We start from the raw sequence: 7,606 nt of genomic DNA on the forward strand, positions 1-7,606 counted from the left end.
CATGCTCTCCAAACTCTAAAGCTCACAGTAGAAGCCTTCCTGGAGACAGTGTGCTCAGGTCACAGTTCCTCTCTGCAGGGAAGTACTTTATCAGCTAACATCAGACAGCTGATCTCAACCCCACATGCCCAGGCTCACCAAAGCCTGAACTCTCATTACAACCTCCTAAAGTCAACTGTATTCTATCATGTTATTGACAGAAATAGCATGAAGAATTTTCCAGAGACTTTTCTGAAATCTAAATTGGCTTTGTTCAAGGTATCGTCATCTATCAACCTCATCCACCTCTCAAAGAAAATAGAGTAAAGGTTGGCAGCTAACACAGAAAAGTGGACAGCAACTAGCATTAGAGCCCTTCCCCTGCAAACCTTGTTTCTGAGACCAGATGCTTTAAAAATAGCATTACTGAAATATTTTATGTTAAGTTCTGCCTAGTTAGTATTTTAGTTAATATTTTCTATAAACAAATGGGTTAGAGATTTATTTCCTGTGTTGTCCAGGAAATTTGGGTTGTCCTTTTAAAATTGTCATAATGACCATGGCTTTGAACAGTAGTTCAGTCAACCCGAACTTACCATTGACTACTAAAAATACGACTTGATGAGTATAATCCTCATAAAACTTTATCCTGAGGGTAAAGGGAAAGTTTTTGTTACTTAAAAAAAAGTAAGTCAGTGAAATATATGAATTCTATTCCTAGTTTATGGAAAATCAGACCTATAGGTATTCCAGTGGACACTACCCCAGAGAATCTTGGGCCATTATAAATCTTTATTTCCATGCAAAGGAATCAGGGAGATGAGAAGAAATTGCACCAACAGGTTTTGTCTGCAAGTGCATGTAGACGTGTGTTTAGGGTACTATTAATATCCTGAGGGGTACTTGTCACTATTGTCCTAAATGAGCCATATGCCAGTTATGAATTCTCTAAAGCACAGAACTATATATATATTATATATTACATATATTATATATAATACATACATACATACATATATATACATATATATGCATATCCTTAAATGCTATTTCTATGAAGGAAACAGATTTTAAAACTTTGTTTCATAGTCTGTTAAATTGTCCCCTTCCATAAGGAAGTAATTTCTGTTTTCCCCCAGGAATTATTAAAGGTCCTTGGGAATTTGCACCTTTTCTGAAAACTTTCAATTTGTTGCTCTCTAAAACATATCTCCTTCTTAATGGTATCTTTCCCCCAATTATGATGCTTTGGGTGGCACAGTAAAGACCCAGCTTAGGGCTTCATAACACAGTGGCTCTTTACAAGGCAGAAGATGACTTCAGGAAACTAGTTTTAGTTGCTCTGCCTCTCAGCACTGTCTTACAGAGGGGGGAAGTGGGATAGATCCACCAAGGTCACCTAAGAGAGTGGGAGAACCAGTTAGAACTAAGCATACCTGTTCACTGGCCTGACCCATTGAGCTACATCAGCTTTCCATTTTTTTTTTAAACAAACTACCTCTCCCATAAAGGAAAAAACTCTGCTTTAGCCTCCCCACACCAACAAACACACACAAACTTCTTTCCGAAAGCCTTTCCATGGTAGTTTGTCATGTCAAATGTGAAATTAAAGCTCCAAGGGAGGACTACACAGATGGAGAATGCTGTTATCATTACTATGTAAATGTCACCAATAAGAGCACCTAGAGAATGAGGATCTGAAACGTTAGGAGCCTTTAAAATCCGGCGGTAATAATAACTCATCTGCTATCAAAACTTTTCCGAACTATGTTTTAATAACTAAATAAAGCAGATGGTATGATAAAGCATTATGATTTAAAGCTTTTTTTTTTTTTTTTTTTTCAATGCAGCAGGAAAAGCCATGCATCTACAACCCATCTGGGCAGGGATGACACCCAAAGCAGCTTCATCCCTTTTCCTTCCCTTCCTTGAGGATCCCCAAGAGTTCCCCAATATCAAGGAATAGGAAGATTTTCCAGACCCTTTTTTGTCAAGGTCTGTGGGGATCTAGCTCCTTCAACTGCCCTATTGGCTACACCTCCCACTAAGATTGAGGAGCTTCCGCAATTGATAGATAAAAGAAACGCTACTCAAATGTCCTTTAAATTTTGCAAGAGGAAAACGATCTGAAATTCATTTTGGGGGAAAGGGGAGGGTGGTAAACCTCCCACTGCCAAAGGCGGTTAAATGCCATTCTTTAGAGGGCATTTATCCAAAGTGGCCAAACTTTCCCAAAATAGTCCTCAGCCGGTCGGGGTGGAGGGGATGCGGGGCGGGGGGGGGGGGGTGGAAAACCAAAACAAAACAACAAGCACACAGCACCGTACTGAATGTGCCTCCGGATTACGCGGCAGCTTCTCCCTGCAAAGTGCAAACCACCCTGGCCATGGCCGCACGCCCGGGCAGGACTTGAGGCGCCCCGCTGCGCACCCCTACACACCTGCCTCGGCCGGGGTCGTCCTCTCGCCTTCTACCTGTTGCAGCGCTTGCCACCGCCACGACACCCCTGCTGCGGAGCCCCCCTACATCCAACCACATCCAGGCCAGCGAGTGCTGCTCTCCCAGCAGCGGGAGAGCCCCGAGGCAGCAGCGCCGGCGCCCAGGTGACTTGCACCGGCTTCCTCTGAACAGCCTGAAGTTGGCTCTCTTCTCCCGGGCCCAATGACACCCTGGGTGCGCAGGAGCTAAGGGGAGGGGTCAGGGGCAGGGCCAGACGGGCAAAAGAGGGAGGGAGCGCGCGGGAGGGAGCCCGCGGGAGGGAGCTGGCGAAAGCCCGGAGGGGGAGTGGGCCAGCTGGAAGGCTGGCCCTTTTAAAAGCGGGTCACATGTCCAGAAAGTTCAGGTCGCTGTCCCGCCCGCCGGAACCATTTCCATTGGCCAAGGGGGAAACAAGGCTCCACGCTGTGCGGGCCAGGCGTGCTTCTCATTGGGCAATCGGGGCTGTCAGTCACCAGGCGGGCGACATGACTGATACAAAGTTGCTGCGACACAGCCTGGACTCCGCAGCTTCCTTAAAGCCGCAGAGGCAGCAGGTTCTCCTGGGTTCGCGGAGGTATTCACTACCCGGGACAACCCTATACATGATGCCTTTTAACCCACATCTCTCCCTTGCCCCAAACTTGTTCTCACCCCTCCAACTGTCCCTCGGGGGCACCACAGACAATCTGGAGAGAAGGGGAAAGTGTGGTGACCCGGTAGCAGACTATGTGGTGAGCCCTTGAGCTCCCCACACGCAGCACCAGGTGAGTCTCAGCGACTCACACCCAACACCGCCCACGGCGTCCACAAGCTCAGGGCGACTCAGATGGGCGCCCCAGGGACCCCTAACGCTCTGCTCTTCATCCCCTCCAGGTCTGAGTTACCTCCCCGCGATGCAGCCTTAGTCTCCGTGGTCGAGAGCCAGAGGATCACGTTCCCACTCTATTTCAGTTTCCTTGTTTCAACCACGCAGGAAAAAATGGGTGCTTTCGGTGCAGCCAAACCCCTTTTAACACAGCCTTCCTCCCACCCCACTCCTTGCCAAAAAAAAAAAAAAAAGTGCCAGGGTCAAGAGCTGAGGCGCCTGATAATTTTGTTACTGTACTCACTACTTTAGTACTGGATTTTTCCACTAGTTCAATATGCAAGAAAGCTTACTATCGAGGATATGCACTTTATAATGCATGGAAGGGGTGCACTTAATTGGGGCAGGATTATTGGAGGAGGGGAAGGCACTAAACTATTTTCTAATGATTATTAGCGCGAAGAAATTTTGGCTTCCCTTCGCCCCCACCCCGATTTTCCTCCGGCCCACCCAAACACTGCACTTGCTAAGCCAAAGGATGAGCTCCTTAACTTTAATTTCTCAGGACTTTTAGATTGGTATGAGGCTTGCCTTTGGACTCCCCTGCTGGCTTGGAGTCAGCACCAGTGACGTACACACCTAAATCTGGTCCCCTGGCCCTTGGCGACCCACAGGCCGCCGGCGCAGCTTCGGGCTCACCCTTGTTCCCAGCAAGCCGAAACCTCGGGAGAAGGAAGGCACCTTGTGCTCAAAAGCCCCTCCTTTCCTTACAGTTAGTTAAGCCTCTGGATCCCGAATCCCAAGCCCGGGGAGACTGGAACTCTTAGCCACTCCCGCAGGACACTCCCGAGAGGCATGGGGCACTGCAGTGGCACCTGCGAACTGGTCGGGACTCTGGACTGCCCAGCAGTCGCCCACGCGGAGCTAGCCCTAGAGCCCCTAGACATATGAATCCCCGCCGAGTGTCCCAACTTTCCCGCGAGGCTAGCTGTCACGCGCGCGGGACGAGCAATCGCAGCATCGATTGCTCCCAGGGCCCGCGCGCGGGTGCGGGTGGTGAGCTGGACCTAGCGGAGTCCCGACCTGGCGGCCCCGGGTTCGCCAAGCAGCAAGCAGCGGCTGCAGCTCAGTCAGGGTGACAGAACTATCGTCATTGAAGAAATGGATGCGTCTCCTTTTTACAAGTTTTTACCTCCTTTAGGGAGGGCTGGTCTTGCCCCTTGCAAAATCTAGGTTAGAACGGCAGGCGCAGAGCAACCGCCGAGCCCGCTCGCCAGTCGCCCTGCACCCTTGTCCTGCGCCGGCCAGGCGAGCACCTGGCCTCCTGCCTGCAGCCCACCTCGGTGCGCCTACTCGCGTCCTCTCCCCGGTGCGTTGGCCTTGCCACCCCAGAGCTACCCTTGTGCTCCCAGGCCCCCTCCTGCCACTGTTGGCGCAAAGTGACAGTCGCTGCACTCACCTTTTCTAGGACATGGTAGGGAGGCTGGGACGGGGGAGGGGGCAGCGAGACTCCCGCCGCCTCCGCCGCTGCTGCAGCCACTGGCAAATCCAAAACCGGCTGATCTATGATGGGGATGGAGAGGGTTGCAATCCCGGCAGTCTCCCTACTGACGTTGGGTAAAGCAATAGAGCGACAGTGCAGTTATCCTGCTGGAGGCAGCGAGCCGGCGGCACCAAATAGCGCCTAGGGTGCTATGAGCACCCGCCGGCCCCCAGCAGTGGCAGCCCGGCCTGGGGCCGGCGGGTCTCCGGGGCTGCTGGTTCGCCCCGCGGTGACTGAGGAGGTTCCGGGAACCCGCTAGTCCCGCGGTAAGACTCCGCTCCCGCAGAGGGGAAGCGCGGCTCTGCGCGTCCCCTCCTTGGGCTAGGGTGGCCGATGACAGCTTAGGCGACAGAGCTTGGAAAGCCTGTGTGTGTGTGTGTGTGTGCGTGTGTGTGTGTGTGTGTGTGTGTGTGTGTTTGTGGGGGCAGCTGCAGGGGGAGCCCGCGGCGCTGGGGCCCCCTTCCTGGGTCACACCCTCACTAGCAGTATGAGGCACCCCAACGTCCAGTCACTTGCTGGTGGGAGACAGGGTACTGGTGGCTGTCGTCGGAACCTCAGCCACTGACAGCAAGGAGGCAAAGGGAAAAGGGAACCCTAGTCCCCGCACCCTGCATTCCCCTCCTCGCGTGTCCACAAAGTCGGCCCTGACCTAGCGCCTGCCCTCAGGTGCAGGTGCCACCGGAAGGGGCCAGAGGGCTGGAGGACCGCGAGCGGGCCAGAAGGGAAAAGTTTCTTTTCTGTGCCTCCGCTGCCCACCCGGTGAGGCAGCTCTTGGGTCGCTGCCCCACCCCCACCGTGTGTGTGGGGCGCCCGGGAGCGCCGGGTGTCTGCGCACCAGGGAGTGTGGGGAGCGATCGCCACGGATCCCACACTCTGACAGAGGTCGCTGATCGCTGCAGGTCTTGGAAGGGACTACTGGCGACAGCCCTCCCCCACCGCGCGTTCCCGCGCCGCCCCGCGCGCCCCCGCGCCCTCGCGCCCGCCGGGGCAGACACCTACGCAGTGAAAGTGAAAGGCGGGCTCCCTGGCCGGGCGGCGCGGTGCGCGGGCACGAGGCGCGGGGAGGAGGACCGGCCCTGAGCTCAGATCCTAGGATTCTCTGGTCCCCAGCTCGTGGTGGAGCTGACGGCTGCCTCCTCACTCTCCAGCTTTCCCAAGTCCCAGCCTCTCACCCCAAGGCACTCTGGTCACCCTAGCCCAGTGCGCGCGCGCTCCTTTACACGCGCGCTCGCGGGTGTGAGAGATTCCCTCTGCTCCAGACTCCTCCACCACACGGTTACACACGCCCGTAGGTGAAAGTCTGCAGGGCGGGGAGACTTGTGTCACTAGCAGTAGAGGCTCACCTGCTAGCTTATTTTTCAGGACTGAGTTGAATAAACCCAGAACTTGGCCGCACAGCCAGCTTTCCTGGTTTGGCACTCCTTCCAAGGTTTTTTTAAAACCTCCGTAGCCCCTCCTTCTTTCCCAATTTCCTCCTAAATAAGAGTGAAAGTTGCTGATTCCCCATCAAAAGCGGTACTGTCCTGTTAAAACAAACCCTGCCTTCCTTAGCCCCACTCCCACAGCCCAGTATCAAGCTTAGTTTAGCTGCTCTGCCACCCACAGTGAAGGCAATCCTCAGTTCTTCCATGGCTCAAGGTGGCCTGTTGGCCTGCTGCAAAATAGACTTTCCCCACTTGTAAAAGTGGCTTCTAGGTCAGTTTTGGTAGAGGCATGTCTTAGGTGAGATCAAGAAAGTGTTTAAATAATTTATAATGAAATTTAACCTTATATTCGGCAAACTTTAAAAGGATAATTTAGAATACTGATGTTGACAAACTGACTGGAAATGCCTTAACCATAAAAGATGGATTGATACTGATGGGTGTGTTAACTGAACAGAAAGATGAATAGAGATGTGCTAAAGCACACGTGTATGCAGTGTGATAATGGAAAAATCAAATTGCTGGTGCACAAGAGTTTTCTCTAACTTCCTAGTACGTTTGAGATTTTTCAATCGGGTGAAGAGGAGCCACTGTTTCAGATAACTGAGATAATGCAAATTCCGTTCACAAGATTGACAGTTTAGGCTTGGATGTTCCTTTCCCACTTACAAAGTAATTCTTTTCCTACATGCTCCCACCACTACTTTAGTCAATACTTTCAAATACAGACAATGTGATCAAAGTATAGTATAAAATAGGTTATAATAGCTGCAACATTTTAGAAATTTAGGAGATGTCTTCCTATGGGGTGTTTTCTTTTTAGAAGCAGGGGTTCTCTGTAAAGCTCTGGCTGTCCTGTAGACCAGGCTGGCCTTGAACTCAGAGATTCACCTGCCTCTGCTTTCCAAGTGCTGGGATTCAAGGTGTGTGCTACCACTGCTTGGCATCTTTCTATGTTTCTATTTAGCCAATTTGCAAAATTTATATCTACTCTACCTTTAATATTGTCTGGTATTAAAATTTAAGATCTTTGGTATATTTTTTTTGAAAAATTTTCACACCAAAATAGTGGGGCCAGGGGTGTATGTGTGGCCACACATGCCAGTTCCTTTCATTACTGAGGATTCAGAGGATCTTGCAATTATCCATAGGTGAAGTTTTAGGTTTTTCTATTTTTAAATTTTTATCTGAGTATTAATTTCTCTTGCACGATCTTGCTCTTTGGGCACTCTGAGATAACAACAGTCTGGAGTTCAGTGCCATACCTCCTTGAGAAGGGACAATAGGAAGGTGGAACTGCTATGATAGGATCACCTCACCAGTGCTGTCCCTGAGGGACCCCATGAGAAAAAGAGAACACAGGACTTTTGGGTGTTA

At 51.2% G+C, this 7,606-nt stretch overlaps 1 protein-coding gene across 2 annotated transcripts in view; it reads right to left on the reverse strand.

Moving 5' to 3' along the window:
* Nr3c2 (nuclear receptor subfamily 3 group C member 2) overlaps positions 1–4,831 on the reverse strand; it is a 332,687-nt gene extending 327,856 nt beyond the window's left edge. The window contains exon 1 of one of the 2 annotated variants that reach the window (XM_051205915.1): positions 4,722–4,831. The gene's annotated coding sequence lies outside the window, so the exon portion shown is untranslated. Of the gene's footprint in view, positions 1–3,341; positions 3,480–4,721 lie in introns of those variants that run through there. The other variant, XM_051205914.1, reaches the window with a different exon arrangement.
* Positions 4,832–7,606: the final 2,775 nt, after the last annotated feature.

Source organism: Phodopus roborovskii, unplaced genomic scaffold (genome assembly GCF_943737965.1).
Source record: "Phodopus roborovskii unplaced genomic scaffold, PHOROB, whole genome shotgun sequence".
In the NCBI taxonomy this organism is placed as follows: Eukaryota; Metazoa; Chordata; class Mammalia; order Rodentia; family Cricetidae; genus Phodopus; species Phodopus roborovskii.